Here is a 16,767-nt window from a genome sequence, read left to right on the forward strand (position 1 = left end):
GTTTCTTTATTGTAATTCCGAGGATGTGATATTCTCTTTTTAGGTATCTCATATAATCAATCCCTTCGCGCCGTAGGTATTAAGCCGAATTGTATTATTTCATCAAGACCACAGTTAATGCATAGATTAAATACATTTTTTATTATTATATCCTCTCAAAATTCTTACATGCAGATGGGAGGTACTATATTGGTTAAAAATAGCTGTTTTTTGTAGTTTTTTACCTACACCTGATGGAAATATTTTTTCCCTAACTACTTATATGAAAGTACACGTAAGATGTTAGCCACGTGACTATGGTGTTAATAGTTACAATGACTTTAAGTGTATTTGTTTAAATGCAGCCTCAAAAAATGTAGATCCATGGGATACGCTCCAAATTGAGTTAGTAATACAGAGCAGCACCTTAAAACCTTCATTTTGGTCGATTTAACGGTCTTCCGACCTTGAATGAGACTAATTCCTGTTTATCTTATCAAATTTGTGCTCTTTTTACGGATAGCAGTGCCTATTTACTGCTAACATCTACGGTAATGTGAAAGCCAAAGTTTTGAAAACGATTCTATAGCGTCTTGCCCAGCTCTCCTAACCCCGTGAATGAACTGCACGAATATCGTAATTCTGGTCCATTGGAAAGCTATTGTATTTTTACCATTGACCGTTCACTATGCATAAGGGAAACTTATTGACTAATTCAGACATTGTACAAATTCAGCTCAAGATTTGATTATAAACGGACGTTTCCTATTGCCTAAATTGCGAGGAAATTACTCACTCATCGTACTCTTTCAAATGGAAGCTGGGCAGCATTCTGAATATTAAGAAGCAGTAACAATCCCCTATCAAATGCGGTCTTACTCCTAGAAATGAGGGAATCATTAGAATGAGTTCAGTGGAGGGATCAGAGTTGGTACGCGCTATTATTGGGTTTTGTCTCAGCGAGTGAAAGGTGGAAGAAGAAAATTAGAGGAATCATGCGGTATAGGAGAATGGATCATGCGAACATATAACGGGTTGTTAAACCGCATTCGGGTGCATAAATAAGCGTTCAGCATAATACAATCACTGCTTGGGCCAAAAGGTAGTCCATTATCCTTCTCCCGTTGTCCGAATCATTTGATAGAAATTCATTTTTGGCATTCCATAGGGAGTGTGAATAGAATACATATGGTGTTGAAGTCAGTTGAGTTGCTGACACCATCTTAGTAATTTTAATTTACTGAATAAGTTGCAATCGATGCCTTTCAATTGTTTTTACCAGCGCTGTTTTTTAATTCGTTTAATACTATTTGTCTAAATCCAGGTTTATATTCGTACCATTCACCATTAATTCTGCTTTATCCGAATTTCATTAGTGTGAACTATCTATTCCGTCCATATTTTGAGCTACTCCTTTCATTAGTTCAAGAATCAGGTAAAGTAGGGATGAAGAAAAAACAAATGCGACTTCTGCTCTACTCAAACATGTCATATTAATCTCGTGATCCGCCATATCGAGAGAAAGAAAATCGTCCCCGTGTGGAGGGACTATATATTTGAATTCATAGCTATTTTTTGCCTTTTGATCGACGTAGCCTAGTAGATTAGCATTGAAAGAAGAACGCACGTGAGGAGTTAATTTCTATGTCTGGGAGTACTCATTAGTATCTCAATATGGCGGAAAAGCATGGAATTACTGTTGTCTTCACTGAAACTCCTAATACTCCCTCTATAGTAATCAACTCCCCTTATTCTATTTTCGGAAGAGATAATGCTTCCATAACTGTAATTTAGACTTTTTTGTGCTTAAATGTTTAGGTACAGAGTAATAACGGTGCTCTTTCAGGCTCGTGAAAACCATTTTGTTGTTTGTAGTGAATAGTGTTGACTCTTCCTCATATTATTATGACATTCCTAACATGCCATCGCAAAAACATATTTTCACTCTCACAAGAATAATTTGTATTACTTGAAGACGTATCCAGCGTCAATATTTTGGCGAATTTTACCTGTATACCCCAGTGCGCCGGATTGAAAAGCAATAATTTGACACAAGGAAAAGGGACAGATTTATGCCTATTTTTCTTGTCTGTTATACGCTTGCGTCCTAATAGGGGATGATGGTGACCTGATGATTGGTTCGGGTGAATAGGGCGTTAGTTATGGCTTTGGAAGAAATTAATGACAAAATATAGGAGAATTATCTCCCCTTGCCCTATGAGAAGTGAGTTCTACCCTCACCTATCTAATGCAAACTTCGTTTCGAAGCAGTGAAGGAATGAACGTGAACGGACATTATTTATTGCTCAAATTATATAAATTCGTATTGTATGTTGATGCTAAACGTTAGAATACCTTGGTTGTTGTCAAGTATAGTTTTGAGTTTATATGCGTCAGTATTCATGAGGTTGCAGGAGACAAGTCGTGACATAAGTCGTGGAGAGGGAAAAGTCGTGACCCGACCCCTTTCTTCTCTCCAACCCCTTTCGCTGCGCCGCCTCCCCCTACCGTCCGTCCTTCTGCCCTCCCTCGCACTACCCCTAACCCTTCCCGTCCTCTCCCCTCCAGCGCATGTAGAGGCTATACCCCAGCTAGAAGCTTTTACCCACCTATTCCTCCTTCGCCAACGCCTTCCGTCATTACTTGCCCTGAGAGACCACCCCTTCCTCTCCCCCTCTCGCCCGCCTTTTGAAACGTCTTTTTGCACCTGCCGCTCCCTTTGATCTCCTTTTCTCCATTTTTGTTTCTCGATTTTTATCTCTCCTCCCACCCTCTGGGGCTCACCCTCACCTCTCCTACAGCTTTTTTACACACACCCCCTCAACCTCACCATCGTCTCCTCTCATTTATGCTCTATCCGTACCTCCTCTTTCGCATTCCCAGGTTGGCCTCTCTTCTTGTAAACCTGGAAAGTTTACTAGAAAGGGATTATATTCGGTAGTCATTAAAAGTCAGGGAAAATGATAAAATGGTCTGGAAAGTAATATTTGATGTAAAATACAAGCGGTGATTACACCTAAACCTTAAGCGCAAAGGTTTTCTTCCATATTTTAGTACAAAAATTTCAAAATACTCTTCGAATAATGCTCCATAATTTTTCAAATTCATTTTCATATTTTGAACGCATTTAATATATTTTATGTAATTATTTTAATAAACTAAATTGTTCATTTATCTCCCGTAGAGGTGGATTTTCCGTAAAAAGCCGTACATCTTGTCTTCATTTTAGTAAGCGTATGAAGATTCGTTAGACGCAATTCTCCACTCCGCACTTCAATCACATTACTTCGTTGTATTTTCTTGTTTCCTATCTTTAAATCCTCAATAACCTCAATGATATTACCGATATAACTCATTCGAGTTCTTCCTGCGCCTTCCTTGCCGTCCATTTGTTCATCGACGATTTTATTTAACTGGTCATCATGACTAATTATGTTAACTATTAAATTGTCCCGTTTTCTTCCAAGGGCTTTTAGAAGACCTACCTTTCCTTACGTACCTTTCAGGACTTCTACATTAAATGCTTGGTTGATCCATTTTGACTTAATAATTCTTCGATAGAATCATATTTCGAATGCTTCCTCTCTTCGAATTCTCTGCTGCTCTCAACCTCCAAACCTCGTTCTCTCAAAGAAATATTCTCCATATGTAGCATCTGATAAACCGTTTCGTATAAAATTCATTCCAGTCTGGAACAGACACGGACTTTCATCTGGATATTTGAGTGGGCCACCCTGATTCCTATAATCCTCACTTCTTCAATGAATGAGTTTTTTCTTTACTTGACCTCTATATTTTATACTAAATCAGCATCTTGGGGTGTAGGTAATGAAAAAATTGAAATTTAATTTTTCCCAACAAAAATTAAAAAATTTCGTTAATTTAAATGAATCAATAAAAATTGGAAAAAGGTATGTTAAAATTCTTGTCTCCTTTTTTGTTCATTTACAACTGCATGTGCTCCTTTGCTGATTATATTATCGTAAAAATATTATTATAACCTTATTAATAACCTTATCGCAAAACATCGTTATAACCTTATCAAAAAACATTGCTATAATTTTGTCTACGTATCAAAGTTATAAATTCATTTTCATTTCAAGCTGTGATGAAGGTTTAGAAATTAAGCCTAAAATAAAAAAAATCACAATATTTGAATAACAGTTTCAAACATAAATCATCTGTAAAGAATAAAATACAACTATGTGCCCCTGCAAAACACAGTTTAAACGGTAGTCATACTTTGACCAAATTTTAGGTACCTATTGAAAATAAGTTAAAAAGATTATTTAACGAAATAGTAAATATTTCTAAAACCAAAAATAGTTGTAACGAAAGACCAGACTGACAACTTTTGCAAAATGTATTGATATTCTATTAATCAAAGCTGCTAGTTTACCATGAATTGAACAAGCCTAGTTACCATAGATAAACATTGCAAATAGGTGTATCAAACTTATAGTCTCTTATTTATTCTTCATTTTTTAAAATTTAGCTCTGATTTCTTTTCTTTTTTGTTATTTTGATGTGAAAAAACATTTAAGAACCATTCATTTTGTTTGTTTCGAATTTATGTATTCATTTTTATTACTAGCCCTGATGGGTGTCTAAAAATAACCCAAAAGTTGGCTAAATTTGTATAAAGATAATGGCGTAGCAATACTCCTTCCTCCATGAGGGTCACTCTTTTCCTCCCCTCACTCTCCTCCTCTTTCGTTTCTACCCTATCGGCATCTCCTTCCATCCCTTCGGCCCGCCACCACCGTCAGCCACTCACCCGACCCTCATGCACGTCCGTTTTTTATTCTTTTCATTCCGTCGTCCCGTCTCAATTCCCTCGGTGCCAATTCCCCCCCTAAAACATGAATCGCATCGTTACGCGTCCGGAGGCATATTTTGCCCACACGTGATGACCACCGAGCGATTGGACAGCTTCCCTACCTCCGCAATACTCCCCTTGCTGATTCCCAGTAGTCCGATGCAAGATGAATCCTTCCTGAGATTACGTTCCTTCTTCAACGGTCCTTTCTGATCGAGATGATTCGAATAAAAGCCTTTACCGATGGAGGGAGTGGGAAGGTATATGAAGGGCCTTACAGTCAGATGCCAGGAGAGGGTGAAAAGAATTTTGAACCTTCCACGCTAACGGTAGATTTCTGCGAGGAATTATTCTAATGGTTGTTTTGATGAATTTTATCTCCATGTTTCGTCCGTGGAAGCAATTTTCTATAATGCAATTATTCTCCCTTCTGCATCCCTAAACGGAAGCAACTATGCGAGCCGCATTTACAGCTTTGAATGGCGTTTTTAGCTGTAGAAGCACCCTTACACTAAGGGTAACCTCATATCCGCATGACATTACCCAGACTATGAATGATTCATTATTTATTTGTTTAAATTAGCCCGATATCAAATGATAGAGATGAAGGGTCAAAGTGAAACGCCTGCACGATTCTGCTGGAACTCAGTTTTGAATCTGCCGTTTCAAACGTGGAACTTACGGCATGGTTTTATATTTCATCTTTGTTATTATTCATGATAATCTGTACTTTAAAATTCAATAATTTCATTATTCAACAACATTTACGAGGCATTACTAGGTGAGAGGTTGCAACAAACACTGAATTAAAATGCTTAGGAAAGCTCGTTTTTTAAAGCTGAAATTCATGTAATATTGCCTCGGATTCCTCCAGTTTTTCAAACCCAATTTCTTCTTGCTAAAACAGCCTACGGTATGAGGTTATTGATACGTTCCTGGCAGTAAGTGTTAATGGAGTCATAATACCTGCAAGATCAGATCTCCTGATTATGCGAAGTTCTTATTTAATGTTCGCATTTTATCATAATTTTATCATGTATGTTATTTCTAAAATCATGGAGGACCGGACAGCGTGAACTTTGGATAGTTTATTAACAATAGACTCGGATTCAATGTGGTGGAAGTTTTCAATTCTGGTGACAAAAGAACGCACAAAATGTTTAAATTTAAAGAATACACAAGTTTTAATTTTCCACACTTTAATCAAACTTGCACCAACTCGAGTGTCAACGGAAAACCGTCATTCTAGGGAAAAATTATAATGATTTCGATATTTTCCTGGAACTCGATTTCACCGGAAAATCGAGAATGTGTCCAACCCTTTCGTTTCTTGTAGGTACCATTCTGACGCCACCGCACACGTAGCTCTCTCTCTCTCATAGCGTAGGTCTCTGTCCCTTATTCCCATCCATCTTCCCACCGTTCCCATCCCCTTTCCTGAAAAATCTCAATTACCTTCCCCACATCCGGTGGAATCATTGTGATCCATCGCTTACGATCGCTCATTATGCACGCCTCTTTATTTCCGTGAAGACATAAACCACTCCTTTCCTCAATCCGTCGTACCCACCGCAACCTTGTTGCATCAGCACCCTCAACATGCATCCTCAGTTGTACGTATTCATCGATTTGACATCATGTCCAGATGTTCCAGGTGAGGAGGATGTGTTGAATGATGTTTGGTTGAATGAAACGGGTTGAAGAGGGGTTATCAATCAACCATGATATTATATTTGAAAAAATATACATGAATTCCTTAGATTCATCAACATTCTATATTATGTATCACCCATAGAAGTGGAAATGATTTCAACAAATTTTAAAATTATCAAGGTACTTATGCTTGCCGTAGCTAGTAATTAGATAAAGTATTGTGCCACTTGTAACTGCGAGCGTTTTTATGATGTAAGCAATACATCCGTAGCATAACATAATGTTGAACTGATATTCCTTGAGAGTTTGGGCTGGATCTTCACTCACACTCACGCTTGGTGATAAATGAGTGATGATAAAAATCTTTATTGGTCGTCCACTCACAGTCATCACTCACACTTAATTTAACAAAAGTCAATCGTTAGCATTCGCAACTTGCGATGATGATCGATAATTAAAAGGCGTGCGTCGAAAGACGAATAAAGAAATTGCTCTTCATTGTAAAAATATTGAAAAATTTCATCCACTGTATTTGACTGATCCTCCTAATCCTTAAATCTCTAATAAGATGTTGTGGAGATTAAATATGAGTGACTATCTTAATCTGACGTCTTGTCAAAACCAACGTTTAAGTTGAATCACTGAGTGGTTGATTTCTAGAGACCCAAATATTCGTAATTCCAAACACTCCCTCGTGGTTTAGCTCGAAGTTTGTTGGCGTCGGTGGCGGGGTGAAGTCCTTAAACGCCACACAAAGGGTAGCAGCTTCAAGTCTTGCCTGGGTAGGTCGCCCCTATCCAGGGCATGGATGTTCGTCTAGGTTTAATTCTTAAGGTAAAAACTCCGATATAAAATGTCAATGGTGCTGTTTTTGGTGCTAAAGAAATAAATAAATAAAACCTTTTTTCGCATTTTTTGGCGTTACTACTTTCTATTTTCCAATATAAATAGCTCGTTTAGGGCAAAAAAATTTCGTATAAATTAGTTCAAGGTGCCTAATTAACATTTAATTCAACGTCGCTCTTTCGTTATTGACCGAGAAACCTGAGTCGATTATTGTCAAGTTTCCCCGGGGGCCATACTTCATTTTGTTCCGTCTTTGGTTCTGAAGCATTTCCGTGGACGTTGCTCACCGGTCGATAGACATAGTCGACTCCGAGGGGAAAGCCAATTCTCCCGTTTACGGGGAAAGGAGAAATCGCCTCGTAGCGGCCCATTTCGGATTTAATTGCAGGGAACCCTGGCATTGTACGTATTCTCCTGAGCATTGTCGCTCTTTGGCTTCGTTTTCACGCATCTCATTCCCATCCGGGGAGGGAAATGTCCTCCACCGCTCATCGCCAACCCTCAACTCTCCTTCCTCCCCTAGTCCATTGTTTCAGCGGACGACCGCTCAAATCGTTTCCCCATCCAAGGCTTACGCTTCACGCGCAATTTCTCCCCATGAGAGAGGGTAGGGTTCCCCAGTCACTCGCTCCATAAAAAAAAAACCTTCGGAAGCCTTCAATCTCCTTAAAACAACACGGCCCGAACCTCATGAATTTCCTCTGCCACAGTTTCGTTACCCTTGGTTTATCGGATGCTCGACCGAATCCGAAGTCGAAATCAATTATCATTTTTTTATCCGCATCCTCCTCTCTTCTAGGAATCTTCCCTCTCCATTCTAGTATTTTCCTCGCTCTCTTCGATTGGACCTACAAGTTTTTTTTCTTTTGCTTGCTTTTATAGTCTTCCTAGCCTTATCGGACTCTAAGCCTAGCATGATCCATTTTTAGAGCCCGAGAGTAATACCTGAACATTGCCCATTTTTATTCCAATTTGCTCCGACTTTTAATTCATCGGCATTAATATCTTTCTTTTTAATTATATCGCAATGGAATTAATGGTTTCCTCAACTTACATGGTTTGCGTAACGAAGTGGAAATTCTACGATATTTGTCGATTTTAAATCCGAATACTTGTAGTAATTGTTGCAAAGTGTTTTTTTTTCATCATTAGCTATTTCAAAGGAAATATTTTGAAAATCCTTCAATGCACATAAACTCAAATATTGGAGGTAACTACGAATTAAATTGAGGGGTAATGTACCTACAGCGTTGTGCAATAAGTGGTCGTTAGCTTTTATATATGCTTTGGTCATCGATCGTTAAACATCTTAATGAGTATCTGTTTGAGTCGCGTCATTGACGTTGAAGCCAGCTTAGAGTGATGAGGAAGCGGTCGGATCGGATCAGTGGGTGATGGTGAATGACGGTTCTAGCTATTTAACCGTGAGTGAGTAGGAAGGAAAGACAGGTTTTGAGGTCGTGAGTGCTGCGTCATTTGGTAGTATTATAGGAGTTGCGTGAACTTATTCCACTAGAACTTAAGCATATAAATCTCATAGTATTTCCCTATTAAACATTGCTGAATTTTTAGCTGAAAATTTACTTAAGGTAGTGGGATATAAGCGTTTATCCTTTTTCATCCGGTGCAGGCGTTTCTTATATATTGTCACATTTCAACAGTTCACATGTTCAACAGAGAATGTTATGGTCGCCTTAGAACTAGTAATTTCTTGCAGTACTTGTCTGCAGAATTTTTCTCGTTAAAATACCTACGTAAGTAGTCCAAATTTATTGGAGTCTTACTCTGGATTAAATACGGGGGGCAATACAGAAAAATAGACAAAGATGCCTTCTAAGATGGCGCCTGAAATGCAAATGCTAATTTATTTATTTCATTATTTTTAATTTATCAGTTGAAACAAAGGCAGTTCATTCTGCTTTGTTGCTTTTGTGTTGTTTGATCTCTTAGTTGTTCGCTTTCGCTGAAGTTCCAACGCAAAAAAAATTGTAGAAATCTGGAATATATATAGAACAGAATAGAAATATGGCAAGTAACTTTTTGGGAAGGTTTTGGTAAATAAGGTAAGTGAATGGCCATTGAGGGTTAATTAAGAAAATCTCAGGACATAACCCTCCTTGTCGAAATATTATAACTATAATAAGGGAAAGTTAATGAAAGAATGTTCATGGAACACATGCCCGTTTACATTCGTTAGTAAAAACTCTGTTCCAGGCATACACTCTTCTAGAGCTTTGTTGGATCGGACTCTCCCGTTGAAGAATACTAATTAGATGAACCGATCCTAATCTGAACAATTTTAAAAAGGATTTGCCGGAATGACAAAAGGGAGTACATAACTTGCCTGCCCTTATGTTTCGGACATCGAGTGATTTGGAATGTTAAAAAAAATAAAAAATAAAATATCGGATAATTTGATCATGAGCAGTAGTATTGGTTTATAGGGTTGATCAAAAAGCAAGCAACAGTTGCTTGTATTAGAGTTTTCCATACTGTGAGTATGAACTTGATTTGAAATACTAAGTAAAAAAAATATACAGGTCTGTAGTCTTTTACGACTAATGTACTAATCGATATTCGTATTCTACCGCAAAAATTCATAACATGGATGATCAGACGGATATTGATTTATTGAATGATAAGACGGATATTGATTTATTGAATGATACGACGGATATAGATTATTTTTTACTGTAACAGCGTTAAGTAAATATTAACATAATTTCAACTTGTGTAAATTGTAAGTATGAAAATAATGTCACCAATACTTACCGGCTTCACACCCAAGAAAAGCCTCTATTATTTTAGTGGAGATAAAAACTATATCTCTTGAAATCAATTCGCATTTAAAATTTATTGAATTTAGAATGAAACAGGAAAAAATAAAGTTTTCAATCAACAATTCAAAGAAGTTACGTTTGAATATCTGCATGATTCATTAATCCTACTACCTGCATATATATCCTGAAACGTTGCATTATCGTGTGTGCCTCATAACTTTCATCTCTGGCTGATTCGGATCCGTGAAGCTTTTAAAGTCAAGCATCTTAAAGGATCGTAGCCTATTTTTTATCAATTGGCAAAGGATACCTCGATATTGGGATATTTTTTCAACCCTTCCTCTTCTCGGGCGTTTCTCTAAAGTGATAGGTTATTTGGTGATGGAGAGCCCAGGTGCTCATTGGCCCTTCTTCACCACGTGCGTGCTGGGCCACTCACTCTGTGGGTTTATATTTTTTTTTACCATAAAAGAAGTTGCCAGCGTTTTTGAGTTATCTTCGAATTTTATCTTGGAAAAAATTCTAACGAAGAACTCTTTTTCGATCAGGGAGAGAATTAAAAAAAAAAATATCTTCGCTTTTCGTGCGCTGATGTCTTCCATTCGCTGACCCTCGCAGGGACAGTCACAGTTATTGTTCGGCCCTTACCCTCAGGGTGGTGGGGAGGAATTAAGCTTCCTCCCCATCTGAAAATATTCCCCATCAAGGCAGACCACCACCATCTTATCGGCCCTCCTAATAGTCCCTGGAATTACCACACTCGGAAAGATCCCTTAATTTCATTTCTTGCGTCTATCGTAGACGGGAACACGAGGCGAGTGTCAAAATAATTGGAGGCTACCGTCCTCCACCCTGTAACTTAAAGGGAGCGCGACCACCTGCCTAAATTTTTTTCGTCATTTTTTTATCACGCGGATAATTCTAGTGTTTTTTATGTTCCTTAATCCCTCCGGGGGTTTTCTTCCTATTCTATATATTTTTTATCTCTCTCGCTCATCCTTGCTTTTTTTTCCTCTTCGCCAGCGCGAACGATTGGCCGAACGGTCTTCTTAAAAACGTTCGCCGTGATATTTTTGTCGAAACTTGCCGACGGTGTAAACTTTTTTTTTGTAAAACAGATGGACGCAGGCTCAGGGAAAAATAATATAATGTTCTCCTTCTCACTCTGGAAATGCTATCGGTATTTCGATGCTTATCTTGTACGTGGGCACGCTCCCTCTTTGATGATGTTGGTGATGATACGACCGTATCGTTTCGTGTTATATTGGCGTTCGGATTGGTCCGTGTTTTTGTCTGTTCTCCATGGCCCAGAAAACAATATCATACGGCTGGAAATTGGTTTCCTTTTGCTCGCCGACGTGACTTGAATTAATCGCTTCGAAGTGCGTCCTGTGTTTTTTTTACCAATCGCTGGTTTTATCTCTGGTCATTTATTTCTTGTACCGATTTTTGACAGTGCCTCTTCATCCACGAAATTGGTTATTTTGTACCACTCCACGTCAAAGGATAATAAAGGATTGTGGCAAGATAATTTCAACCGATGTTCAGCACGATAAAAAGTAACAAAATTTCGATATATTTGAAGGAAGTCTTTAAATATCACGAGTTAAATATTATTTCATCTTTTCCATCTTAAGTCGATATAATGGAATTAAAATTCAATTTAAAATCTCATAAATAAATCCTCACGCCCAAAGTATTTTCACCAGATGTTTTGGTGCGATTTATTTTTTTTCTTTATTAATAAATGGGTATAATCGGTCACTACGCCATGTTTCTGAATTTACTTACTTTTTCTGATGTTAGACGAACATAAAATGAGTGGCATTTGTAGTAATAACATAAAACAAGTATTTAACTTGCTGAGCGTGTTTTATTCATGTACGAAATATACCCATGAAATTTAAAGTATGCATAAATAAACGCACTGGTTACATCCCCAGTTTGGGACTACATTTCAGGTGTCACAAGAAAATTTAAAAGTTTTTGGGACCTACTTCCATGCTCATAACAATTCGAATCGTGTTTGTTGTAGGTTAGACCGGGTCTAGTTGCTATATTTTGCTGTTTTTAATTTTTATCGGCCAAAATGTTTGCTTCAAAATTTCTGGCGAGCTGCTGTTTATGATGTAGAAATTTGTGAGAAGAAAAGTAAATATAGGATGCTGGCCTCAGTTAGGGACTAATTTAACCTAAAGGCTAGGTAGCAGCGATGTTTATAAATATCACCATGATTACGTGTTATGCAATGGCATCTTTAGGCCCTTCACTCACCCATGTATTGTTGCCCAACTTTCGATGTGTTTGAATAGTACCTACCAGGGCATTTTGCCAATCATCCACAAACAAAGGCGTAACTAGGAATATGATTTGGGGGGGATGAGGGGAGTTAGTGGGGGTTGCCGCCCCCAAAGGAATCGGGGAGTTCAAGAAAAATTTTGAAAAATAACATGCCTGAATATGCATTTTACATAATTTTGCACCATTACTTAAAATTTAACTTTCAGCAGATGCAGTTTTTATGTATCAAATCCAGACAAGTTTTTAAAATAATTTTTTGATTTTTCTGAGGCTTTGGGAGGGATACATCCCCTCATCCCCCCCATAGTTACGCCACTGCCCACAAATACGGAATGAAATCGAGTAAAATTTTCGAATACACCGGGAGTATAGTATGGTTGAATGGTTGATATTGCATGAAAATGAGACACTGCACTCTCGCCGTACTCTTCTCGTTATCTGCGGATTTAAGGAAAGGACTAATGCTGCCGCACATGCCTATGGCTATTATTTGGGCTTGAAAAATATGTGCAAATCACACTAGAGATGCTCTCGCAGTTGGGAAGTCCGTGTGGCAAATAAAGGCGTTTTAGGAAAACCAAATTTTTCATACTATCTGGAAGTTAGCTGAAGGCACTCGGTCGATCTACCTCAGTCATCCTTACTTTTGCTTGCTCATACGCGCTACTCTTCCAAATAACGAAAAGTTTTCCACATTTCAGCTCTTTAAATTATAACTCGGATATTTTATATAATCTAAAATCCTCCTTTTTCCCATTTTTTTATATTTTCAATCAAGTAGCGTGCTATAAATTACTATGCGTCTAATCGTGATCTTAGCCATCTAGGGAATTATGAAAATTTGAGTCGCCCATAAGGGAATTATGAAAATAGCCGTATAAATATTATTCCGAGAGATATTTGGCCTATTCATCTATCAGGTTACCCCTACCTAGGAGATATATTCTATGCTGTTATCTTTAGTTTAGTTTTTTTTTCGGTCAGAATTGGCAATATCCGTTTTCTATGACAGCTGCTGTTGAATTATGAAAATAGGAAAAAAAGTCTTGTAAGAAATAGGATAGAAAAATGGGATAAAGTGGACAGGATTATTGGCACGCGTTTCATGTAATGTTCGTGGGTCTAGATCCATAGAAAAGAGCACCTGCCTAGTTCCAGTCACGAATATTTTTCTCTTTTTTGATGGAAATTAGGTGTGAGTGTGAGAAAATTAGTTTTCTCAAAATGGCGGATTGCGCATAAATCGTGTTCTATTTTCTAGTCTCAAATTTTATTCAAAAAAGGCAGTTATATTATTTACTTTGAATAATGAGTGGCTTTACTAGATCAGTTTAAAACTTATCTCGGACCGGAGAATACTTAACGAATTCCCGAGAAAATAAAGATCTTAATAGAAAAGCATTATGTTGAAATGTGAAATATTTTCTAGTGGCAATGAGGTACTGCAATCAGTTTAGTGTAGTACTGCGCTTTGGTGAGCAAGATTTTGGTTGCTTTAAGATCTGTTATTAATATCCGTTAAAGTATCTGCTCAGTATTTGAATCTGCCCATGATTCACTCACAACGATTTGTGATTCACTCAGTGTTTCAACGATTTGGTGGAAAGATGGGGGCAGGACTCACCCCGTACCTAGACTATGAGAATTTTGTAAGATGTAACGAACTCCCAGGACTACAATTGTTTTTTATTAAGTAGGCAGTCAGAAAATCTTACCAGAATATATGATGGGGGTTTCTGTGACCCTCTGGTCCTTAGCTCCATTATCTTTACCACTCCGCTATGAAAATTGTGATAAATAAACTCTGAAGAATCCAGTTGGCTGAAGTAATTTTCCCAAGTTCTCATTGCCTTGTCTCCCTACGCATTTCTGTCGTGGGAGTCTTTTAAATCCAAATTAGCGAAGGCAGAAAATCATTTCGCAGATCACATATGCTTACCTTCTAGAGTGGAAGTTTATTTTTAATTCGTAACCATGTTGGAATATAAGAAAGACATCAAGATACGCATTTGCAGCCTTCAAAGAAGTTAAAACCTTCAAAGGAGTAGCCTGTGATAAAAAGAATTGTCATTTCGTTGAGTGGCCTCTTTAGGATGAAAGGGTCTTTAAAATTTTCGAAATGTCAAGGTGTGGAATGAGGCTGGAAGAGACATGAAAGATATTTCCTCATTTCTCCTTTTTAGGAAGTCTCTGGAAAGTTGGTTGGCTCTCGTTGAATACAAATGATGGAGTTGGAGTGAAAGAAACTCATAGCACGAGACACTAAAAAATGTGTTTGTTTTTGACATTTAGTGCTTTGTTTCGCATCAAGAAAGAATATGTTAATTACCAGGATTCCCGAGCGTTGTTGCATGCCACATTCTATGAGACCCTCGTATACTAATTTCAGGAGGAGTCGTGTTCCAGTCAAGTGAAATGAAATAAATAATTATTAAGCATTAATTGTTTTCATCTTAAGAAGATTCATTTGTCTAATTCGGCGATGTATGAAGCATGGCCGCCATTTTGAGCCATAGTTTATCTTTAAATTACGCATCTTTATGTCGCCTCTCTTCTTCTCCTGAAAATTGAAAGCAAATGCGGATGTAACCGAATATCCATCTGACTAACATTATAATCCAAAAGTTGTGGCCAAAGACTTTTTCCGATTGTTATATAATCTGGTCTCTTATTGTAAGTAAGCTGTTAAAAGCTGTAGAATATCATGAGATACTTGACAACAACGTTTTTAAGATTGCAATGAATTTAATCTACAGCAATCAATGGAACGTGATACTTCGGCGTGAAATTTAATCATATCGATAAATCTTTGGAAAGAATGCTAAACATCCACTTGTCTGACGAAAAATTCGAAATTCAAATACTTTGTGACAGGTAAGCATCAGGAATTCAGGAGCGCGTCATTTTCAGTATTTTTAACTTGAAATATAGTCTTCGAGTTCGTTCTTTCTCTTTCCTTTCGCCCATATATAGCTTCATAACTAAATTATTACGAATCTGGATTGTATTTTGCGAGAGTGGGCGAGGTTGGCTCTCGTGAAAAGCAGTAGCAGACTGATAGATGGATTATATGAGTGGTATATTTCCGTTCATTGATGTGACTACAGCACAAGAATTAGTTTTCGTGGCCGAACTTCCGAAGTCTCTATTCTTTTGTCTTTTGTTCTATGTAAGAGTTATGCCTTGTGATGCCAAGTCGTAATCCATATTTTCCTCCTCTCCATTTCTCTTTATCTTAGCGTCCTTTCTGCCTCAGAGGACCTCAATTTCCTCTTGTTCCTAACAAATATCAGTACATGTCACCCTCTGTCATCTGATTAAACCATTCAACATATTCAACTTCTTGAGAAGCAAACTGAATGCTTCTTCGACAATATGCATTAACGACTTATAGATATTACGAAATTCAAATTTTAAATGAGAAGCGTAACTAATAATTGGTTGAAATCCACCGACTAATATTTTATTTATTTTATTTTAAATTTATTCATGCATTCACCATGAATCCAGGGACAAAACTACATTCATAGACCACGAATTCCCTGGATGTTACTTTCTTATCTATCGTTCATCGTTGCAGGCCTCGAAGGGCATTCTCGCAAGGCCCTGATAGTGTCTTGGACAGGGCTGGCTGACGAGGAAATGATGGGAAGACAATGAATCGAAACGTTGATAAGGCATGGGAGAATAAGACGTGACGAGGAACGGGGAGTGGAATTCCAAGTGACGTCTCCAAGTGAGATGATGGAGGAGGGGTGGAGGGAGGTAGTGAGGAGGTTGAGGAAGGAAGGGAGGGGAGAGAGGATGAGTTGAAAGGAAAGGGAAAGAGTGAGAGGGATGGAGTGAGTCTGAGCTCTTTGAGAGTGAGGAAAAGACCGGATCAGCTGGGGAGGGGAGGTGATGTAGGGGTATCCGTCGGCATCCTTTGTGTGCCCGTATAAGGAGAGGTAATTACGAAGCTGAGGAGAGTCCTTAGGTGAGAGAAATGGGTGGAGTGCGAGTGGGGGGTGGGAGGGAGAGAATTCGGCGGATGTGAAGGGGTGTGTGATGGAGGGGAAGGGATGGAGGGTGGGAGAGGGGGCGAGGCTGTTAAAGGATCAGGCGATAGAAGGGAGATGGAGACTTGATTTATATTTTTTCTGTGGAAGAGGTTGGAGTTTGGCGGGTCGGGGATAGCAGGGAAGGACAGAGGGATTGAGTTGAGGGGTAGACAACTTCCAGGGGCGACCTGGACATTATCTCTCCTTATGCAGTAATAATGTAAAGCGTGTGCTAATGTTATTATTATTATTAACTTACTCAATCGCTGGACGTTTCTAACGTTAATTTTGATCTGATTCCATTTCATTCTTTCTGGTTTATTAGACTTTAACAAAAGCGAATTTAAAA

The sequence above is a fragment of the Ischnura elegans genome, chromosome 2, assembly GCF_921293095.1.
Source record: "Ischnura elegans chromosome 2, ioIscEleg1.1, whole genome shotgun sequence".
NCBI lineage: Eukaryota > Metazoa > Arthropoda > Insecta > Odonata > Coenagrionidae > Ischnura > Ischnura elegans.